The sequence below is a fragment of the Serinus canaria genome, chromosome Z (genome assembly GCF_022539315.1).
Source record: "Serinus canaria isolate serCan28SL12 chromosome Z, serCan2020, whole genome shotgun sequence".
In the NCBI taxonomy this organism is placed as follows: Eukaryota; Metazoa; Chordata; class Aves; order Passeriformes; family Fringillidae; genus Serinus; species Serinus canaria.
In genome coordinates this window covers 74,066,181-74,089,937 of record NC_066343.1, presented here as the reverse complement: position 1 = coordinate 74,089,937, position 23,757 = coordinate 74,066,181, and the positions used below count along the sequence as shown (strand labels likewise).

The window sequence follows — 23,757 nt, the reverse complement described above, 5'->3', positions numbered from 1 at the left end:
GTGAGGGTGGTGGGTCCCTGGCCCAGGGTGCCCAGAGCAGCTGTGGCTGCCCTTGGGTCCCTGGAAGTGCCCAAGGCCAGGCTGGATGGGGCTTGGAGCAATCTGGGACAGTGGAAGGTGTCCCTGCCCATGGCAGGGGGTGGAACTGGATGAGCTTTAAGGTCTGTTCCAACCCAAACCATTCTGGGACTCTGAGATTGCTGGCCTTGTCCACAGAGCTTTTCTTTGAGGAATCCTGCCAGCAGGGAGAGCAGCTTTGAAGCTTTTCCCAGGGCAGGGAAGAAACCAAGAAAAGAGTAGATATTTCCTAAGAGTAATCTGGCTGGTCCATCTGGTACTCCCAAAAAGGCCGGTGAGATGGCACAGCACGGGGCAAGGCTGTGAAAGATTGGAGGCATCAAAGGAGAAGGCGATTAGAACCAAGCAGAATAGCAGCATGGGATGGTCCCCAGGGAGGGAGGAAGCCTGGCAGGGTTCCATCAGGGAGGGTTAACAAAGGGAGGCAGGAAATTAAAGCAGGGCAGCAATGAAGGTCAAGCTGCTATCTCCAAGGCTTTGGGAAGTAGGAGTTTCACTGACTCTGAGCTGCAGAGCCTGCTACTCTTGGGAAGGGGGATGGGAGGGACACATTAATTTGTTAGATGGGTAGAAATAAATTAGTGCATAAACCTGTAACGTTTGTTTCCCCAGTCTGGAGGGAGAGCTGCGCTGAGCCTGGTTAGGCTGATGTTTTAACCAGGTTTGCTGAGGTTTTGAAGGTTTTTAAGCCAAAGCTCCCTTTTGGACAGTATTGATTATAAAATCTTCTCCATCCCGTCTCCCAGTGAAACTGTGTGGATGGAGATGCTGCTTTTCTGACCTCTCTCTTAAGTGTTTGGGGGCTGTTTTGTCCCACAGCCCTGGAGTGCTAGGGAGGGAACCTGAAAGGGGGTGGACCAGTTGGGTCACCTTGTCCTAGATGTCACCCCAGCCTTAACCTGGCTCAGGCTGCAAGCCCCTGCAGAGCCTGTCACCTTTACAGGGCCCTTTGCTGGCCTGAAAGGATCAGGATTCTGCATCCCCCACACAAATCCCATCCAGCTGCAGAACTAAAGTCCTCCCTGTTAATGAGACTCGTTAGGCTCACACGGGGGAGTGGATGTGTGGGGCCCAGACCATCTCTCATTCTCCCTTCCTGAGTGTGCATCTCTCATTCCCTCCTCCTGACTGTTTCAGCCATCTCTGCTCCATCCTTCAGCTGGGCCTGCTCTGGCACTTGGACTGAGGGGGTGCCACTGTCCCCACCATGACCAGGAGCTCAGGGTGATGGGGTTCAGAAGTGGGCAAGGGAAGATGCTGCCACAACTTTTGGTCCTGTTTTGCAGAGTTTTGTAGAGGTTTTCACAGCCACCCACTGCACCTTCTAGCTCAAGGAAGCTCCAGGAGTAGGTGGTGGAAGCATGGCTTGGTGTTGGAATGGGTCAGAAGTTGTACTGAGGTAGCTTGAAGTGCCCTCACCCCCAGCTGTGTTGTGGCTGATGGGGGGCAGTTCTGGCCCACACAGGTTTGTTGCAGGATCAAAGCCTCACTGCCTTTCCCCAGGGACCCACACAGACAGGCAGGACCTCCACCTGGCCTGGAGCAGCTGGAATTTGGATGCAAATTACCCCCAGCCACCACCAGCACGGGGGTGCAAGGTCTGGGCTGCCCCCACTGCCACGACAAGCTGAGCATGACCCAGATGGAGGAGCCTTCAGCAAGACCAAGCTCTGCAAAACAGCTTTCTGATGTAGAGCCCATCTCTCGTGATTGCCCTCCCTGAAGCGACTTCTTCTCATTTACGGGATTGTGACCTGAAGACCTGTCCCAGCAGGAGGAGAACAGGGGGAAATCATGGGCCTCCCCTGCTTCTCTAAAGATCCTGATTGCCTTTTTGTTTCTTTGCCGACTTTCTCTGTTCCCATTATCTCTGTTTTTTAAATGAGTATCTTTGGGAACAGCAAGAGATAGGAGCTGAGACAACTCCTGTGCTCCGAGATTCATTACCTGCTCCCACGTAAGCCAGGAGGGAAGCAAGCCTGCTGTCCTTTTTCTTTTTGTTAATAAAAATATTGCAGTGGAAATTTTAAAAAATCAAATTAAATCACAGAAGGACCTGAGAAAGTCCAAACTAGAAACTATTGCTGGAGCGAAAAGGCTCATGAGAATACAAATTATTTAGGAGGACAAACTGGAATGCCATTATACAAAGTGTCACTGAGTCCAGCCTAGTGTTTAGCTGTGCTTGATAAATGAGTCCATATTTCTCCTCCTCCTCTCTCTCTTTTTTTTTTTTTTTTTAATATAGAGGAGAAAAATATGCAATTACAAGTTCAACCTGTTGAAAAATTCTCATCCTGCTGGAGCAGTCAGACCCAAACCCTTTGGGTCATACACATCTCCCTAAATGTGAAATCTGGGGTTTTACCCAGCTGCTAAAATCTGTGTGCCTGGGTGAGCACTGGGGGTCCCTGCTGCTGAATTTTGGGAGGGAGGTGGTGCTGCAATGGGGTTCCCAGAGCAGCCCCAGCACAGCCCCTGCCCACGCAGCATCATCTGAGCACGGTGCCAACCTGCCCGATGTGCTGGCTGAGGGAGGATTTTGAGACAAGAAGCCTTTGTCTTCTGTGGTTATTTAATTTTACTTTTCTTCCCCCTTCTCTTCTAAGTAATTTACTCTGGCTGCGCCCTCCCTCAGGCTTGAGTGGAGCAGGAGGGGATGTTCTGCCTCATCAAGCACTGACTGTGGTGGAGGAAAAACACTCTGTCCCAGGGACCTGAGTCGGAGGTGAGGAGGAAGGTGGGAGTGAAGGCAATACCTTTTTTTGGAGGGATTGGAGCTCTTGTGGTTGTGCTCTGCTCCTCAGCCTGGCTCCTCTGCATAGCTGGGGAGGAAGAGAAGGTGGGAGGCAGGCAAGGCAGTGGGGCATTCCCTGGCAGGGCTCTCACCTGCTGAGGGCTTTTTGCCAGGCACAGATACTTAAAGGCATGCTCAGGATTGAGGCTGTGGTGATCCTATCTCCGCTTTAGAGCACAGAATCACAGGATCCCAGAGTGGTTTGGGCTGGAAAGGACCTTAAAGCTCATCTCATTCCAACACCTTGCACTGGAACAGGTTGCTCGAGGCCAAATCAAACCTGACCTTGAGTGTTTCTGGAGATGAGGCAGATACATGCAGGTGAGATAGAAGAGGCCATCAGAATTAGTGACTCTTTGGGGAGATAAGTTTCTTGTGAGCTCCTGACAGTTTGGGTAGTGGAAGCCACAACAGGGAAGATGATGCTGTGTCTGAGGTCTTTGATCAGCTCCTGCTGCTTCTTCCTAGTGGCATTTACAGTGAGACCCCAGGTGGTTTTTTTTGGATGGGCACCTGTTTTTTACCTTGCATCTGGGTAGCCCAACAAGGTGGCTGCAGTGTTCTTGAAAAGGCTTTACCTTCGGTTTGGATCACCTCACCACAACTCTGTTGGTTGGCATTCAGTGATTTTAAGACAAACTGGCTTTTTTATCCCCTCCTTTTGGCAAAGGTTGAAATATTTTGTAACGTCTGGCATTAGGTAAGACTTGTGATTTAATGCCTCATCCCTTCAGTTCACCTTCAGCAATAACAATGTATTCTAATCCACTGCTCAGGTGTTGATGGATGGGGCCTGTTTGGGTTAAACAGTTGGGATTTGAATTGTTGACCTCATTCTGTCTCTGTCCCTGGAGCAGGAGCAGTCAGAGGAGCCTTTGAGGAACATTGTGAGCAGCAGGCTCTCCATCACCAGTTAGTGGCAGAGTCAAATGGAAATGTGAGGCCAGCCTGGCCCTCAGCCAGATTTCATCTCCAGCTCCCATGGAAAACTGGATGTTTAGGACAGGTGCCGTGTTTAGAATCCCTCTGCAAATCCTGACAAAAAGTAGGTTGGAAGCTAAATTTTTCCTTGAGTTGGATTCAGGAGGATGGAAAGACATAAGATCAAAAATAATCCATCTTTTCTTGTGAGGCTGTTTCACAGGGACCATTGCCCACCTTTGCTCTGTTGGTGCATGTGGAACTGAGCAGTCTTTGAGCTTGCTTCAGGCTGGGATCAGGGAACAAACATTCCACGTCACTCTCCAGGAGAAATGCCACAGTGCCAGTCCAGTGTGAGACCCTCCTCCCCATCCTTGCTGCTCTGGGACCTCCATGAGGTCCAGTGGGGGTGCCTGACCTTGATGTGGTCATGACACTGGTCAGGGCTTTCTTGGCTCTTGAGATGAAGAGGTTTCCTCTCATCTTTGGCATGACTGAGCGAGTCTGCTCCCTTCCAAGGAAACTGCAGAAACAGCAGGAGGAAAAGGAGGTACCAGACTGTCCATCCAGACCCAGAGGAAGACACAAGGGAAGGCTGGGTAAGAAACTGCTCCTGTGACCTGGCTTGGTGTGTCCAAATCACCTCCTTGCTCCTGTGATACTCTGAAGACCAAAGATGTGAACCTGCCCCAGGGTTGAGAGTGAGGAGCACGCATGAGCTGGTGGACATGCATCCTTCTCTCTCCCACAGGGCCCTCTTCTGCTCTGAACCCAGGGAAATGCACTTTCACTTGAATTTTCTGAGCCCCACATCTCTCCAAAACCCACCCAAGCAAGGGATAGATGTTGGCTGGCCACGGCCAGGATGAGTGAGCAGCTTTTCCTAAACACAATGTGCCCCATGTGAATATGAGTAACCTTTGGTTTTTGAGGATGGAAGAGTAGAAGTAAACCAAAATGAAATTGAATTGATGCTTCAGGGGAAAAAAAGGCTAGATGTTGCTGAAGAGGGTGCTAAGGGTAGTTTAACCGATTTTGGTGTAACATGTTGCAGAAAAGCTGCTTCATGTAGGGTTGTTTGAGCATTTAGACTTGCTGAAGGTTTCTCAGAACCTTTTCTTTCTTGTCTGGAGCAGCAGACAAGGCCTAGGTGTCCATGTGTTCAGGCTGCCCGCAGGGATGTCACTCCATGCCTCTGCACTTCCCTTTGGGGTGTCACTGAGGTGTCCACCCACGCCTTGAGTGTTATCCCAAAGGATGGATTAAGCTCAGGGATGGGAAAGCTGAATGGGATATTCCTGTTAGAAGAAGCTGACTCAAGCTTTAGTTGATTTCCTCAGGTCAGTGTCAGAACAAAGTATGGAAGGGGCTGGTCTGGGTCATTCCTAGGCAATATCCAACCCCAGTTGGATGCAAGGTCCTGCAGTAGGGAGTCATTCATCCCAACCTCTCTCATCCCAGGCTCTGATTTACCTCCTAAAACTCACTCCAAGAAGTTTTCCGAGAATGTGTGACATCCAAGCTTCTGCCCTCCTGCTGAGCCTGGAGTCTGCATCTCCCCCCCCGCCCCACCTGCTACAGCATCGCTACCCTGGCTCTCTGCTTTTCTTTGACTGTTCCCTTCCTCTTGCCTTCTGAGGGGCAGTGATGACCCCAGCCAGACGCTGAGCTGTCCTCATCTCAGCTCTGCTCAAATGGCTTGGCCTCTCCTGTTTGTCTAGTACGTAGCTGATTAATCAGCAGGGATGTTGTATTTGCTTCCAGATAAGAAAATGCTGAATCTTAGAGCTGGGATTGAGCCTTGTGAAATCCCCCTAGAAACAGCCTGATTCCCCTCTGACAGCTATTTGTTGGGATCCCCTCTGAATCCCCTGCAGATGTGCTTTATTCTTGTAATGCAATGCTCGTTTTATAATCAACCGGCCACGCCCTAGTAAATCGAATGCCGTACAAAAGCATATGTATGTTATCTCTAAGCAATTATCTTTATTAACCAAACTTGTAATCTACTCAGAGGACGAAATCAGCTTTGTTTGACATAGTGTGTTGACTGCAGAACCTCTCTGACAAACATGAGCTGTATTTCCATCCTTTAATTCCTCCTCTGGGTTCCTCTTGGGAGGATTCCCATTATTTTACCCATGACTGATGGCAGGCAAGCCAACCTGTTCCTCAGGCCATCCCACTTGCCCCTTTAGCAGATCAGTGCAGTATTTTCATGCTTCCATCCATCTGGATCTTCCCTGGTATTCCAAGATTTATTAAAAATTACCATCAGCAGGCCAGAGAGCTTCTCAGCCAGCTGTTGGAGGGCCCTTGGGAGCAAGTTATCCAGGCCTGCTGATTCAAAATTGTTTATCGCTGGTAGATGGTGTTTAACAACCTCCTTGGTTACTAATGGACTGGAAAGTACTTCATCCTCCTCATGTGATACAAGCACCTCATCCTGCCTTCTTTCCAGATGCGGAGCAGAAGTATTGATTGAACACTTCTTGCCTTTTCTGCATCATTACTCTTCTCCCCATCTGAGGCTGCGCTGCTGATTTATGCAAAGGCATTGCAATATTGGCTGGATTGTTGGCCATCCCTCCCCAGGTGCAGCTGCACACGTTGGGTGCTTTGCTCTGTGGCTCTGCACAGAGCAGAAGTCTCTGCTGTTTGGACTCCATTTCTGGGGGGGGGGCATTCCTTGGTTTGATACCGTGTAGGACTCTGGCCTGAGGACCAGAAAATTCCTCTCTCTGCTCTCCATTGCTTTTCACTCATTAAAGAGGAGTTAGGAATTTGCAGAGCCACCTCCAAGAGCTCCAAAACCATCAGCTCTTGCAGAAAGGATGAGATTTGCCCCCAAAACTTTTGAGATTCTGTTAAGTGGTGATCATTCTACATGTCAACCCGTCAACCCCCATCTCCATGCTGCCATGCTAATTTTGGGTTAATCGTCCCTGGATCTACAAGCCCTCATCTCTCCTAGCAACTTGTGGCAGCTTGCTCTCTCCCCTGACCTAAGACAGAGCTGCTGTTTTTTTCTCCCATCTTATCTCTGCCATTTTCCTTTCCTCCTGTTTCCCCAGCTGTGTGTTGCTGCAATAATCAATTCCACATCTTGTGGCAGGGGGGCAGATGCACTCAGTGGTGGGGCAGAGATCTTCCAGGGCCTTCTTCTACTTCCCTCTGTGAGACTCTAACCTGGAGTCCTGTCTCCAGCTCAGGGACCTCCAACATGAGGAGAGATCAGGACCTGCTAGAATGAGCCTAGAGGAGGCCATGAAGCATGCAAGTGCTGGAGCCCCTCTGCTCTGGAGCCAGCCTGGCCCAGCTGGGGCTGTTCCCCTGCACAAGAGAAGGCTCCAGGGACACCTCAGAGCCCCTGCCAGGGCCTCCAGGGGCTCCAGGAGAGCTGCACAGGGACTGGGCACAAGGCATGGAGGGACAGCAGCCAGGGAATGGCTTCCCAGGGCCAGAGGGCAGGCACAGATGGGATCTTGGGAATGAGGAATTACGGGCTGGGAGGGTGGGCAGGCCCTGGCCCAGGGTGCCCAGAGCAGCTGTGGCTGTCCCTGGATCCCTGGCAGTGCCCAAGGGCAGGTTGGATGGGGCTTGGAGCAGCCTGGGACAGTGGAAGTTGTCCCTGCCCATGGGACACCTTCCACTGTCCCATGGAAGGGACCTTAAACCTCATCCCATTCCAGGGGGTGGAATGGGATGAGCTTTAAGGTCCCTTCCAATCCAAACCATTCTGGGATTATGTTGTGAGATACGGTGGGAGATGCTCACAGCTCTCATACTTACTCATAGGATTGTAGCCTTCAAATCTCCACTTTGGGAAAAGAGTCAAAATGTTTTAGCAGAAAAATGGTTGGTGTGATGAGAGGCTCAGAAACAAGAGCTAAATGTGGGAAAGAAAATAAGTGCAAATTTCTTTTATAATGAGACTAATAAACTTCTAGAAACAGTTGCCAAAGGATCAGGGCAAGGCCCCTTGATTTGAAATCTTCCAGCCAAGATTGCCTCTGCTTCTAAATACTGGAGGGCAGGCAGGAATGAGAGCCTTGCTGCAGAAATTACTGGGTGAAGTATTTTATTTTGTATGAAGCTGGAGGGCAGAATAGATGATCATAACGGTCCCTGTTGCTTGAAAATACTGATATGAAATAAACCTTTATTTTGTAGCCTGAACTTCCTATGAAGTGTAGTCTGAATGCAGGAGTAGGTTTAACATGGATGTCAAAACCTTGAGTGATGGAGTGATGGATGTTAAAGTCTTGAATAATGGGAAAAAAAACCCCAAAAGTTCTTCTGTAAAGTTTGGGATGGCGAGGGATGAGGGTGCTTGGGGAGAAAAGACGGGAGCTGTGCAGGAAAATCCTCCAGCACCCACGGAGGGGGGATTGAGCAGCCGTGTTCAATATTGTGTGCAGCTCAGGTCCTCCCTCCCGAGTACTGCGTGAAAGCAGTGGAAATAAAAGCTTGGCTTTTGCTAAGGAAAAGAATGACCCACAATGTCAATTTTTTTTTTTTTTTTTTTTTTAATGTGGGAAGAAGGGCTGAATTCAATGTTTTCCTTTCTCGCTCCATCCTGCTGCAACGCTTCACTGTGCGGCCAGGCAGGCTGGCAAGCAGATAATGAATCTGCCGAAATGTGGTTATTGATACAGCTGAGATCATTATACCTGAGGGTCTTGTGAGCTTTCCCATCTAAAGGGGCATTTTTCAGAAGGTTGTGGTCATGACATAAACAGTCTCATTCCATCTGAAATCTCAGCTGGCAAAGTCCTGAGCCCGGGAACATTTTTTTTTTAAGTACATTATCAGGAAGGTAAATCAGGTCAGCTGCATTTTTATTTTTTTCTTTCAGCTGGGAGAAGTAAAATGGTTCATTTGCCTCTCACTATTAACGTGATGCTCTGCAAGGAGCTGAGGCCTGATCCACAGCTTTTGAAAGCAAAAGAGATTTGTTTCCACCTACATCAGGGAGCTTCTGTGGAATTTCCCAATCCCGGGTAAGGATAACTTTGGGAAGGAAAGCAAGAGATCTGTGCAGAGGGTTACCAGCACTTGGAGGCTGAAGTGCTGGCTATGATGGGCCATTGCCTTGGTTGTCCTTAGCCCGTCCACGTGTGGGATGGTGTGAGTGGACCCAGCGAGGAGCTGTGGCTCATTTTGTGTGAGAGCAAAGGAAAAATAACCCAGCGAGAAATTACAAGGCAGAGAAAGCATTTCAAAATTGCAGCTGGGACTGTGAATTGCACAGGGAAGTTTAAAGTGATTGCAGTGGAGGTCAGGATGCTCTCTGCAGCATCAGTAGCATCTGAGCCTTTGCAGATGCTCTCCCTTTCGTCCTGCAGCAGACTATATTTGGGGTTTTGCCACCTGTCTCAAATTTGGTCTGAGGTGCTGGGGAAGTTTTTTGGCATTGGGGCTGGTGACAGATGTACAGTGAATGTTCAGAAGCTCTGTGTGATCTGAACCTCCTTGGGGGCTTTCATCTCACCCAGTTCCAGCTGCTGTGGCTCATGAGAGGTATCCCTGATAAAATTATGCATCAAGCCATCAAGCCCTGAGGAGGGGGTTGCTGATCCATGTCATGCCTTTTATTGTTAACATCCATTTGTGTTTAGATTTCATTTTATCACCATTTATTCTTAGTAGCCCTCACCCAGGCCCACTCATGTGCTAACAAACTGAAGCAAACTCAAAAGTCTTTCTCAGTGAAGAGAAAGGGAAGACTGAAACATTAAAAGCAAATAAAGTGGCCTGGTTTAGTGGAAGGTGTCCCTCCCAATGACAGGGGGTTGGAAAGACATGGTCATGCAAGTCCCTCCCAAACCAAGCCATTGTGAGATTTTTTTTACCAGGATGTTGCCTTCAGGCATCTGCTGTCTAGCCAAATACAGGTTTAATGGAAAGTTTGTGCAGAGGTTTTGCCATGGTTTTGCTGACATGAGATCTTCCTCATACCCTGAAACTTCACGGGTCCAAGAAAGGCTGGGAACTGTGGATCATGAAAGCTTTGGGAGCTCTGTGGCACCAGAGTTGGCTGCATTTCCAGGCCAGGGAGGCAGTCAGGGTGGTCAGGGGGACTGCTCTTCCAAGAGTTTCTCCATGAAGCCATATGATGTAGGGAAATCCTTCCGTGTAGTTGCTCATGTATTGTGTAAATATATGTATACATGCACCTGTTCAGAATCACCTTGGCTCCATCCAGCCCTGTTCCTTGGAAGAAATCCAACTGTGCTTCCATTCTTTGGGAAGGCTGGGTAGAATAATTGACTGTCCTTCTGCTGGAGACAATGGAGCCTCATTGACTTCTGCTTTCCCTAGCAAAACTCTGGGCATCCCTCAGGATCAGTCTGGATTGCAACCATTAAGGTTTTAAATATGAAATCACTGAGGCTGTTTAGGGAAAGCACTTCATCAGCATTGGTTTTCACTGATTTCCTGTAGAGCTTTTTGGGGTTGTTTTGGATGGGGGTATTGTGGCAGCAGTGGATTTAGATATGGACACACGCTACCCCAGTCTGTGGCATGAGGAAACTGGTAATTCAGCCTCTTGCTGGAAACTGCTCCTCATCTGCAAGGTGTGGGACTACTAGCAAGGAAATTTCTATCCATTCATGCTTTACTGAGGTCCACAGCTCTCTTTAAAGATGGAAAACCAGCAGCTCATCTCTGCACCATGGGCTGCTGCTGCCCCAGCAAGGAAAGTGTTTGTCTGGATTGTGGGCTCACATCTCTTCCTTCCTCATACTCTTTAAAATAAGGCCAGCATTTGGAACCACTTAGGCCAGGTTTAACTTTATTGCCACGTTGGAGTTCATGGGGACATGCAGCACTGCAAATGGAAACACGTGCAAGTGTGTGGGACGGACACCTTGGAGGAAAACTCCCCAGGCTTTTCCAAATTTCCCATTTCCAAGCATCTTCCGTGAGATTTGTGGTGGGGGAAAATATTTTTATGGGTTCCATTTCTTAGCAAAATCAACCTGTAAAAAAAAAAAAAGGTGTTTTTGGTTTTTTTACCACCGCAGTTTGGCAATGAAATAGGGATGTTTGAGGAGGAAAATTATTTTCCTTTGAAAAATGTGACTGATGCAGCAAGTCTTTTTGCAAAAAATATCTTCCTCTAGCTCTCAGCTGTTTCACTGAAGCTGATTATTGGGCCCCAACTAGAAAGTTTAAAATCATCCTGGAAAACTGAAGTACAAAAGGAGAATATTGTATAAATTCACAAACCAAAAAGAAACCCCAAAACTCTGTCCAAATTTATTTTGCCCATGAAAATCTTTACATTTGATGAATATTAATTTATTTTTCTGATTAGACAAGCTTCCTTTAAGTAGTCTTCTGTAAAGTTTTCAATTCAATATATTTGAAATTAGAGTTTTCCTTACCTGTGGTAAGCAATCATTGGAACCTTTTCTATTATATTTTTACAAGGTGTTTCCTGTTGTCCTTGTAAATCAAGGTGGGGCCTGACACAGCCTTTTCTTCTTTTTCTCCTGCTGGTCTTATTTCACACCTTCTTAGAAGTACTTTATTTTCCCCTCATTTATAGTGTGGGAGACCTGTTCAACCTTCCATTAATGCTGATCAAAAAAAAAAAAAAAAAAAAGTGAGCTAATTTCATATGGAAAAGGGCAAATAATTTCCAGGGTTCAGTGGAGACTTAATTGGTCTGCAGTGGTTTTCGACTTGAAGTTATCACTGAGATGTTTCAATTGTCACACACCCAGGTATTTTAGTGTATTAAAGTACTGAGTTTGACTTACAGGAGTTGGGAGTTGGAAGAGTTTAGGCCAGAAAAGCCCTCAAGTCCAACCATTCCCTCAGCACTGCCACAGCCACCACTGTCCCATGTCCCCAGGTGCCACATCCCCACAACTCTGAAACCCCTTCGGGGATGGGGACTCCACCACTGCCCTGAGAAGCGCTGAATAATGCTTCCAACAAAGAAATTTTCCTCAATATCCAATTTAAAGCTCTCCTGGTGCAACTGGAAGATATTTCCTCTCCTCCTGTCCCTGTTCCCTGGGAGCACAGCCCAACCCCTGGCTGTCCCCTCCTGTCAGGAGCTGTGCAGAGCCACAAGGTCCCCCCTGAGCCTCCTTTTCTCCAGGCTCAGCCCCTTCCCAGCTCCCTCAGCCTCTCCTGGGGCTCCAGCCCCTTCCCAGCTCCATTCCCTGCCCTGGACATGCTCTGACACCTCCATGGTGCTGAGGATGTTTTTGAACACCCTGATTATAAACCATCCTGAGAAGCAGCACCATGAACAATGTGCTTTGCTAGCATGGGGGAGATGTAATTTTTTTCTTCAACACATTGGCTTTGGTGAATTGATGAAGGCAAATCATTTTGATGGGGGGGATGAGATATGTTCTGTGGGAAGTGAAGAGTTGCATGGTTTTGTGCTTGAGGAGCTTGGGTGGGTGGTTGCATGGGTGCTCCCATCCCACAGGGGATGCCAGCTACAGGAGTACCAGGAAAAGCAGTGGGTGGCAATTGGTGTTCCTCTCCATGCCGACTTTGACAGTCACTGGATGCTGCCCAAGTTTTGCTCTGCCCTTATCTGGGGCCAGACACATTGTTCACTCCGACTTCATGTGCTGATTTACCCAGACACTCCTTAGAAACCCAGTAGTCAGAGGAGCTGCAGATAGTGCTTTGGGTGTGGGGATGGAAACAGCATTAATGTTTTTTTCCCTACAGACTGAGAAAGCGTGTAATAAAAGTTTCAAAAGTAACCGTGCGCTGAGCACGGAGCTCTTCCAAGCCCTGTCTGGGAGTGCCAGGTTGCCCCAGGCTATCTTACACTTGATTTTGTCTTGTGCTTCAGAAAGATTTCCCTTGTATAAACAATTTTGGTTGTGATTTGGGGTTTTTTTTTTTAGTGTGCCTCTTAAGAGGGAAACCATCAGAAAAGCATATAAAATGGAATTTGGTGTCCTGCTGCTCTCATCGAATTTATTGTATTATCAAAAAACATCTATTTCCTTGTTGTTACTATACCTGTGCCAGAAAGTAACTAGCATTTTATGTAAGGCAGTGTTTTATTTAGTGTGACTGCTTAATTTGGGGCAGGACCTCAAGAACAAGCTGTTCCCTGGGGCACCCAGCAAGAAGGAGAGGAGGGAGCCCAGTCCTGTATCACTCAACACAGTGGCCAAACCTTTGGGGTTATGTGCACGCCAGCGAGCTGGGCTTAGCCAGGAGAGGCTGCTCAGACTGCTGAGACAGGCTCCCAAGGGGCTAATCCTCCTCTGGGAACATCCTTGTGGCCAGGGGCCGCAGGAGGTGCGTGCAGGATGGGATTGTTGGCCGTCTGGTGCAGCTGAGGTGGCCAGGAGTTGGCTTCCAAACCTCAGTGCTGGGGGTGGGGCTTGGAATCCTCACACTGAAGGTTTTTCAGTCACTCATTCCTTGGATTGGACACCTGGGTTGGGGTCTTGTCACCAGGACAGCTCAGTGACCGGGGACTTGAGTAACCAGCCTCCCTGTGTGAAGATATTTTGCCTCCATCTTCTTGCTTGTTTGGGTCATTCATGTGCAAAGCTGATTTTTTAGCTGAATTACAGCCAGTTGTTTTTTCAAAGGAGGTGGTTTTCACCCCCCTCCCCACATTTACCCGACTCAGATGGGTGCAGTTTGCGGGAAGTGGAGCAGATCATAGGAGAGCCGACCACAGCGTGACCTCTGTGGGGGCAAATCGGGGATCACCAGTTGGATCAGGGAGGGGATTGTCTCACTGAGCAGAGAACAAAAAGAATGAGATAAATCTGCTTTAAGAAAAATGAGACCAAAAAAAACTTAGAAAAAAAAAATTAAAAAAAAAAAAAAAATCAAAACCACAACAAACTCCCAAGTTTTTCTTTCTGAAGAACTTTTTGTGCTGGTTTAAAAAAGGAAACTTAAACAGATCCGGTAAATATCAGCCCGTGTCCCGTGTGTTGCTTAGACCTTAATAGTACAGGTGGACGAGGAGGGCTTGGTGCCAAATACTTTTGGTTTAGAGGGAGTGGTGGGAGTGAATTCTCCCAACCGCTCCTAGAAAGGCTTAACTTTCTGCACACAAATCAATGACAATCTCCGCTTGGCTGCAGACACCCGGGGAGCGACGCTGCCGGATTCCCCGCGCAGCCACGGCAGCCGAGGGGCGGACGAGGGTCGGCACCTGGAGAGGGAAGGTGGGTCAGATGCTGTCTTTTTGGCTTCTGAAATATGTGGGTTTTTTAGTTTTTAAATCCTCCTCCCCCCCTTCTCCACAGCTTTTAGGGGTTTTGCGGGATATTGAGGGGAGGGAAAGGCGCTTGAATTTATTGCTGGGAGGCTCATCGTGCTCCTGTCGGAAACCTTTGGCGCGTCGTAGCGATCCTCTGTACTAATCTATCGCCATTTACGTGCGTTCTTAATTGCTGTTTGAACTCAAACCCGTGAATCTCTGTCTGATTTCCTTCCTTGTATCTTGAATCTTTACCAAGCTGGGAGATTTAGGCTGTACATCAACACCTGTACGATACTACCTCTCAATTCGCGGGGCTTGGGCTTTTTTTTTTTCTTTTTTTTTTTCTTTTTTTTTTCTTTTCTTTTTGAAGTCTAGCTTAGTTATATGTGTATTTGCTTTAGATAGGAAATACCAGTACAAAAACAGATCTGCCAGTATGTCCAGCTGTGTCGGCAAAAGAGATCTCATGAAGCAGTTGATAAATATTTAAAACAGAATAGAAAAGAATAGAATAGACTAGACTATGACTAGAGTAGACTAGACTAGAATAGAATAGGAATATATATTAATACAAATATTTTTGTAGATGGAAATATGTAACAGATAGAAATATGCATCTATGATTATAAAAGATATTATTCTGTTATATATTTTTAATACTTGTTTGTTAGTATTTGTGTTGAAGGAGTTTCTATTTTAAGTTGTTCTTTGTGGAAAACTTGCGAGAAAAAAAATCCCATTCTTGTCTTGAATAATTAAAATGTTGGGAAAAAAAACTGGAATATTTAATGCCAGCAGAAAAATTGTGATTAAAGACATGCTGGGAAGCATGATCAGGAGGAGGTTGATGCTTGGAACAGGGTTAAGCTCAGCTCAAGCTGACCTGCTCCACACTGCCCGTGCTGCAAGCGGGGCTTGCATGGAGAAACCACAGCTCCTTTATCTGGAGACCCCAGATCTGGAGCTTGGGTGTAAATCTCAGTCAATCTGGGGAACTTTTTGCTTCTTCCCTGGCAAACGGGATGCAGCAGGGCAGCATGCTACACCTAGCTAAGCGCTTGTATTTTTAACAGCTCCTTCTGGAGATGAAACTCAGTTTCAGCAGCACAAATCCCCTCTCCAGCTCCCCTGACCCCATGCAGGCAATGCTCAGATCCACACCGTGGATAAAAACAACAGCAGTGGTTTTGTTTAAGGTTGGGCTGAATGAAAACAGGGGGGGAGGAATGTGCCCAGCGGAGGAGGAACCGGTGCTCGGCCATCCCGGCGCTGCTTCCCAGAGCGCGCAGGGTGGACGGGAGCGCTCAGGGCGGCCGTGCTGGGACCTGCAGCCTCTTCTGCCCCTAGAAAGAGGATGTGGAGCCCCCCTCCAGTTTACTCAGGTGCAGTATCTGGGGGAATGAATTGGACTTTTTCCTTACCTCTGCTTGGTGGAAGTGGAATCAGAGTGGGGTTTCCCCACCTGGAAGGATTTTGACATTGCTGGGTCTATCCGAGAGCTGTTTGCAGGGAGCGATACCATGGGCATGGCCAACCCTTTGTGCCTTCAGCATCTCTAGCATCCAATGTCAGAGAAGAAACCTTTCACAGGCTTCTCGGCACGTATCCCAACGTATCCGCGCCAGGACAGGCCAGCAAGACTCCTAGGAAGGTAAAGGAGATGCTCTGTAGTTTCTCCCTGGTCTTTCAATGCTTTCCATCACTCCCACCATTGCACCAAGTACTTCCCAAACTCCTGATCCAGAACAGGCAGCATTTAACACTCACTTTTTGCCTGTCCTTGACACTGTTTACTTCAGGTGCCAGGCAGTGAGGAGTCAGACCCAGCGTGTTTGAGCACTGAGCAAGCATTAGCTGGAGAAACCTGGGATTTTCCAGCAAGCCTGGGGCTGTCCAGCACCTAACTCCTGTAACCTCCTTTGAAATTCCTCCTCTAATTAATAAATAAGTAGCAAGTTTCACTGACATAATTTCAGAGCTATTGCTCTTAATTAAATAACAAGTTATTAAAATACTTTCAAAACTGGAGTCTTCCCTGCCCGGTTCATAGTCCTGGTCTTTTTCCCATTAAGTGTCCCTGGTGGAATGCTTTTGTACACTTGGAAGAAATTAGAAAAGGTGAAGGATCTCAGACCGCAGAGAAATATGATATTGTTGAGTGTGTGGACAATAAATTGAGTGTGTGGATGATCTTGGAAAAGCAGGCAGTGATGAGAAGACTCATCCCTGCCCCTGCCAGTGCCCCTGCCTTCCTGGCAGGATGGAGATGGGAATACGGAATCAAGATGGGTCTCATCTGCATGTCATGATTCCCCTTAATATTTGCATTTATATATATAAAATATATAAACAATATATATTTATAAATATATAGACCTGTATAATGTATCTTTTTGTGTATAGTACCTATTATAAACTTACATACAATATAAAAATTAGTATATTTATAAATATATAGACCTGTATAATGTATCTTTTCGTGTATAGTACCTCTTATAAATTTACATACAGTATAAAAATTAACATAATGTGCCTGTATGCTGTTACATTGTCATTTCATGTTGGAGAAGGGGCAGCCAGCACCCAGCTGCACCCTGCTGCAGGTCAGGTCAGTGAGGTGGCTGCACGGTTTATTTTCCTTTGCCTGAGAAAGCTTTAGTGATGAATAGAGGGAGGGGATCTGAGGCTGGGATGCTTCTGCCAAGAATGATTTGGAGGCCTCTTTATATTAGTCAGAGCTTTTTTATTCCTTACTGGAAGCCTGAGAGGAGCTGCGTGCCTGGTGGCAACTTTGCTCGCATAAGTCTCAAGTATCACTCATGTGAGCAGCTTGCCTTGATTATAGATTTATTTCTCTCTATTCTTGGATTGCCTTCTCCCCTATTCCTCAAAAATATGACCTTGCACATGAGGAATGGTGGTCCTGAGTGGTTTTTTTAGAGGTGGTCAAAAGGCCACCATATCCCAGCTGTTGGTTTTGCAAGGGACTTGATGTTCTTGGCAGCTGCAGAATAGGAGGAGGAGGGAATGTCCACACCATGAAATCTCTGCACTGGCTCCATGTGGGTTCAGGCAGATGTTGGGACCATCAAATGACTTCCACCTCCCAGCAGAGGCAGCAGCCCAACACTGCTGTCCCCCACCCTGCCCTGCCTATCAGGAAACCAGTCTGGGAAGCGCCTCCGTGTTGCCTGCGGATGAGCCAGCCCAGGAGGAGGAAGGAGACCACTTTGGATTGAGGTCCTGGCGCTGCTGGGAGGAGGCAGGGTGGAGGGATGGAGACCAGCCAGCTTCCTAACTATGCAAACAACCCACACCCATGTTCAGTGTTTATCCCTGCCGAGCCTGTCACCATGGTATCTGGGCACCTTTTGCCAAGGTGAGTTGAAGCTGATGGAGCAGGTCCTCAGCCAAACCCCAGGCTCTCTAGGCATGTGCCTGGGAGGTCTCCTAGATCAGCTGGATCTTCCAGAGCTGCTGCTGCTGGGATAATCCCAATCATTTTGCTGCTGCCTTCGGACCCCTTGCTGCTGCCTGCCCATTCCCTGGCTGACTCCTGTTGCCATGAGCTCCTCCAAGCAGGTGCATCCTCACCTCTGGCATGGAATCTCTGTATGTGTCACACCACAGTGCCAGGTGGGCTGCTGGAGAGGTGGATCTATGGCCTCTATGCTGGCACTGCTGCCTTCATGCAAAATCTGGGCCCTTTCTCTACCATGTGGCTTTGGGAGGAAGAGGAGAGGAAGAGGAAGAGGAAGAGGAAGAGGAAGAGGAAGAGGAAGAGAAGAGAAGAGAAGAGAAGCGAAGAGAAGAGAAGACGAGAGGTAGAAGAGAGAGAAGAGAAGAGAAAGAGAACGAGAAGAGAAGCTAGCCTCGAGTCATTCGCACGACGCGCGCACGAGAAGCGCCGCTACCAGAAGAGAAGAGAGAAACAGGCGAAGCGAGAGCGACAACGAAGCGAGAGAGAGGAACCCCAGCCACGCGGGCAAGATATGTTTTATGCATATGTTTTTCTGCAAGTCTGTTTAGCTTGAAAAAACCCCAAGGGTTTCTTGTTAGGGATGTTGGGCAGTTTCAAAATGGGAGATGTCCCCTCCTGCCTTAGCAGCAAGTCACTGTCCCGGCCCCTCACTGAGGGGTGTTAGAGGGGATGAGAAACATCAGCTCCTTCCTGCCTCCTGTCTCCAGTGTCCCTCCAGATCTTCTCCCCAGCCTTGCAGGGATGCAGACTCCTGGTGCAGCTGCCTTCCCTCCACAGGAATAATCCTTCAGGGAATGAGACTCAGGGCAGCTGTGGGTGGGTTTGGTGGCTTCTCATTTCCAAGTGGCTGCCCAGCAATTACATTGTGGCTGTTGCTGCAGTCTGTGCTGAGGGACAGAGTGCCAGCTGGGAGGGGGCTCTGGTAGCCCACTTCAGCTGGGCCACAGCTAGATGCTAAAGAGGAATGGACTGTGAAAGAAATGGATCAGAATTGCTTTCCTTTGTTGTAGTATGGTTTGGGTGGGAAGTGACTTTAAAGATCACCTATTCCACACACCTGAAGTTGGCAGGGACTCCTTCCACTACCCCAAGTTGCTGAAAGCACCATCCAATGTGGCCTTGATCACTTCCAGGGATGGACATCATCACTTCCAACTCTCACTGCTGTCTGTCTTTAGGGAGATCTTTTGATTCGTGTTGAATTCATGGATTAGGCAACCTCCTCCAGGGACAGGAGGCAGATCCAGCCTCTTCAAGGTGCTGGGTGGCTTTGGGAGCTGCAAGGGAACATGAGAACCTCTGAGTGTTGCACGGCTGTGATTTACTTCCTGGACAGGGCCTGGTTTACTTTGGGCAATTTATACCCTCTTAGTCACGTCTGAAGAGAAGTTAAAGAGATTAACTCCTCTGAGCCCTTATTTCCCTGGATGTGAAGTAAGCCAGTAGTTGCATTCCATGAGTCTTAGTCTGGCTTTGAGAGGTCTTGGAGATCCTGTGGATTCAAGGTGGTAAAGTGAACTTTCTCTAAGTTTTGTATGGAAAGAGGATGATAGATTTTATGCTTGTGGCTGCAACAGGGGAGGCAGGTTGCAATATTCCAGCCTTTCCACTGTGCACATGCACTTTCCAAACAGTTTTGTTGCAATTAATTACAGTGCAATTAAAGCAGAACGACAGTGCTAACTAAGGGCAAAATCTTGTGAAACAAATGGTGTTTGGGCTGATTTTGTAATTGCTCCAGGTTCCCCAGATACAAATTACAGTGTCAGGGCTCCTGATTTATGGCAGAGCAACACACACGCAGATAACTCAGGGCAAGAGCTGCCTGTGTGGGCTGCAGATGCAGAGGTCCATGTCCCATCCGTTCTCCTTGTTGCTGACCCGTGAAGGGTGGGTTGTCTCTGAACTGTCCCTTGGCCAGCAGGACACAGGTGGCACCAGCTGTCCCTCTCTGCCTCATCCCCAAGGCCTCTCATGAGGTGTGGGTGCTGTCCTGGGTGCAGCTCCATTCTGGGCAGAGGGGTGCAGCCATGAGTGGGGATGTGGTGGGCAGAGGGATCCCCTTCATCCGTGGTCCAGCTATGGAGAACATGGCTGATGATGCAGGACAATGTCCCAGGAAGGGCAGTGAGGGTCAGGCAGTGTCTGGAGCACAAGTCTGGTGAGGAACAGCTGAGGGAGCTGGGAAGGGACTGAGCCTGGAGAAAAGGAGGCTCAGGGGGGCCCTTGTGGCTCTGCACAGCTCCTGACAGGAGGGGACAGCCAGAGGGGTCAGGCTGTGCTCCCAGCGAACAGGGACAGGAGGAGAGGGAACGGCCCCAGGCTGGGCGTGGGGAGGGTCAGGTTGGATATTGGGTAAAATTTCTTCACAGAATGGGTGGCCAGGGATTGGCACAGCTGCCCAGAGCAGTGGTGGCATTCCCATGCCTGGAGAGGATTGAAAAGCCATGTAGATGTGGCACTTGGGGACGCGGGTCAGTGTTGGGCTGGGCAGTGCTGGGGGAAGGAATGGTTGGACTCAGCAGGATTTTCCAGCCTGAATGATTCTGTGATTCTACTGAATGGCTTAGCCCTTGGGTCCCAACCTCTAGGTGCTTGCAGAAGGCCTCTGTGAGGGTGAGCAGATGAGGCTTGGGCCTGCTGAGTCACAGACCAGCCCTGTCCGTCTGTCCGCTGGGGCTGTAGTGAGCCACGGTGGATCACAGGGACTCAGCAGGGGAAGGTCACCTGCAGAGGGATACAAGGAGTTTGTACCCTCATCTCCTTGTCTGGGGGGTACCAGGCATTTTGGCTCATGGATTGGTTCCCTCTGCTCCTGTTTCCAGCCCTGCTTGGAATATCATGCTTTGTTTTCTTGTGGGAAGTCCCTCTCCAGATTAAAGAGTTGGAGTGGGTGTTTTCTCACCTGTAATTAAAAGCAGTGGACCTGTGACTTTTTAGGAAAGAAATCCTGTGTTGTAAGTGTTTAGAGGTTGTTAGAGTTAAAACATTTCAAGAAATCCAAACAAAAATCCCCAGAAAATTCAGATATTGCTATCTGGAGTTTAAAAATAAGCGATGCAAATTTCGAAAACGAGATCAAGCAAAAAAAGACATGAGTTTAAAGCATCACTTTTTGTAATTAAGCCCTTCTGTGTTCATTTTTTGCTTATGGACAGTGAGGTTTGGGCTGTGAGTTGATGTTCCAGTGCTGCCATGAACCTACTTGGATGCACCAAGGGCTCCCATCAGGGTCATAAAATGCAATAATACAAACACAGAACCGTTGTTTGGAAGGGACCTTCAAAATTACCTAGTCCCAACCTCCCCAAGACAGGGGCAGGGACACCTCCCACTGTCCCAGGCTGCTCCAAGTCCCATCCAGCCTGGCCTTGGACACTCCCAGGGATCCAGGGACAGCCACAGCTGCTCTGGGCACCCTGGGCCAGGGCCTGCCCACCCTCCCAGCCAGCAATTCCTCATTCCCAGTATCCCATCTGTGCCTGCCCTCTGGCCCTGGGAAGCCATTCCCTGGCTGCTGTCCCTCCATGCCTTGTGCCCAGTGCCTGTTCAGCTCTCCTGGAGCCCCTGGAGGCCCTGGCAGGGGCTCTGAGGTGTCCCTGGAGCCTTCCTTTTCCAGGCTGAGCACTCCCAGCTCTGTCAGTCTGTCCTCTTAGGAGAATTTTCAGCCATGGACTGCTAATCTCTCCTGTGGTGCTCAGGAACATCCTTTGCTCTGGGTCTCAGGTGTACCTGGAAAACCAAGGTGGTTCTCAGCACCACCCCAGGTGTGGATTGGAGTTGAGCATCTTTCCCCAGCAGGCTCTGGTGTTGGGTACCAATGCTCCCTGCTCACATCCCACCATCAGCTGGGCTCCTGCTCTGAATACTAAATCCTGAGACAGAGAGAAGAAGCCCGAACACTGATTAATTTGAGCCTGCGCTGCTCTTATCCTGGTTTCAAAGTAATTGTCTCTCTTGTCCACAATTTTCTCTCCTTACATTTCACTGCATATTTATTAGGTTTTTGTGAGGCTATCTGCAGCCACATTAAACCAATTTACTTCTTGAAATGTCTGACCTTTGATCTTCCAGCCACTGCCTTTCGGAGCCAGAAAAAGAGCCTTTAATAACGTGTCACATGAAAGGCTGGCTGCAGAGCCTGTCACTTGCACACCCCAACTCCAGTTAATAAACTATCGGATGAATCAATTATTGCCTCATAATTGTTACCTATATTTTTGCGCTAAACAGGAAGAATATTTCCCCCCTCTTCTCCCAGCCACTTTGTAAGGCAAAGCGTGCAAACAGCTACAGCTAATCTTTCTCAAAAAACATCCTCAGTCTTTGCAGCCGTTTCTGTTCTTGGCAGACGAGTGTTGGGGGCAGGGGGGGTTGCAGAGACATTAGACTATCTGTGTGCACCTTATTTTAGGAGTGCCTGCAGCATCCCTCTGTGCTGTGTGTCCTGAGCCCCTCCAGCTGCCCTCTGCAGCAGGCACAGGAGAGGAGAGGGGAGTTGGTGGTTGCAGAGTGCTTTGCTAGAGGTATTTTGGCTTTTTCCAGGCAGCAGCAGTGAGGCAGGGGTGTGCCTGGACTTCTCCATCACAGCAAGGTTGGAAGCTGCCACCCCAATGACTGCACTCCTCACCATCACCTCTCAGCACCTCCTTGGGTCCTTGTGCCTCAGGGCTGGAAGCTTCTGTCATTGCTGAGGGACAGGCATCCTGCTCCAGGGATGATGCCTCACCTCCTAACCCATGGAGAGGACAGACTGGGGACAGGGCCCCTTTCAGTGGGCTGCTGGCACTATTGGCACAGCCAGCTCTCCAGGGCACCTCACATCATGGTCTTGGCTGCATCCAGCCACACCACGAACCTTTTATTTTGCATTCCAGTCATGGAGTGTCAAATATGTTATCTCTTACTCCTACAGGGTCATAGAGCTGTTGTGGGATTGCTGTGAAAAAGAGGCAGATGTGGTCAAGCTGCTGTTGAAGTAAGGACTTGGGGATGGGGTGGTGGGATGCAGAGCGGCTCCCTTGGGGTCTCTACAGCCTCTGCACCCATGACACTGCTGCCCTGAACCCCAAGAAGACACTGGGTCTAAGATCCCTTTTTTTTCAGGCTGCTGGCTCTCTGCATCTGGTTTGAGCTGCTGTTGGGGAGGGTGGAGAATGTTGTTCAGGTCCTCATGGAAAGCAGAACATCCACGAGGCCCCAGGGGTAGAAGGAGCCCTCTGCTCAGGCTTTGGGGAGAGGTATCCCTATCAGCTGCCCTGGTAGAGGCACATCCTTCCCTCTTCTGCTGAAATCAGCAGCAAAGCTGGGTTTCACAGGGGTGCAACGGGCCAGTGAAGTTTAAGCCCAGCAATTACAGTTTCTGTCACCCACAAGGTTTTCTGATGCATCACTCTGGAACAACGTCTTGCCCAGGAGCTCCATTTCACTCCCAGTGACATCTCTCCAGGGCAGGAGCAGGCAGCTATCCAGAGGATAGAGATCCATCCTGGAGGTGGCCTTGGCAACACACTTCAACATCTATGTATTATTTATTTCCCCTGACTCTTCACATCTCTTACATAGTTGCTTAACAGCGCCAGCCTTTCACAAAGGGATGGAGAAGGGCTGAAAAATGCAGAAGGCAACCCAGGTCTTCTCTCTCTGCTTTAATCTTCCCAGGGTGACTTCTTGCTTGCCAAACGGGGAAGGCTCCTGACATCCTCAGTCTGCAGAACACCACAGCACTGAGCAGAAGCAGTCTTGAGTTTCAGGGGAAGGAAAAACCCACTGCATTGCTCTCTGGCACATCTGTGCTGATTTGGCTCTGTGTGGACATGATTACAAGCTTGTAGGACTCAGCCTCTTCAGAAAGGCTGGGATTAATTGCTGAAATGAGAAATGCTAAAAAGCTGGGTGAAGAAGATGTGGAGAGAAAGAGGGAAGCATGGAAATATTCTGGGGTGGTAATTCCTTGTGTCAGTCCTGAGTTTATTGGGATTCATGGTTAAGATTGTTCTGTAGGAGATCATCTGCTGGGCTTTGCCTGCCATGAAAGCTGGGGGAGGCAGAAGTGAGCCTCACTGGGAAATCATAGAAACATGAAGTTGTTCAAGTTGGAAAAGCCCTCTAAGACCATTCATGCCCCCAGCACAGCCAAGGCCACCACTGACCCATGTCCCCAAGTGCCACATCCACATGGCTTTTAAATCCCTGCAGGGATGGGGACTCCATCGCTGTCCTGGGCAGCCCATGTCATGACTAGACAGCACTTTCTGT

The 23,757-nt window shown here is 48.7% G+C and overlaps 1 protein-coding gene across 4 annotated transcripts in view; it reads left to right on the top strand.

The window, feature by feature from the left end:
- ZBTB7C (zinc finger and BTB domain containing 7C) overlaps window positions 1–23,757 on the top strand; it is a 157,279-nt gene that overhangs the window by 88,892 nt on the left and 44,630 nt on the right. Inside the window, exon 1 of one of the 4 annotated variants that reach the window (XM_030237591.2) lies at window positions 13,863–13,980. The exons of the other annotated variants lie outside the window; for them this stretch is intronic. The gene's annotated coding sequence lies outside the window, so the exon portion shown is untranslated. Of the gene's footprint in view, window positions 1–13,862; window positions 13,981–23,757 lie in introns of those variants that run through there. 4 annotated transcript variants of the gene reach the window in all.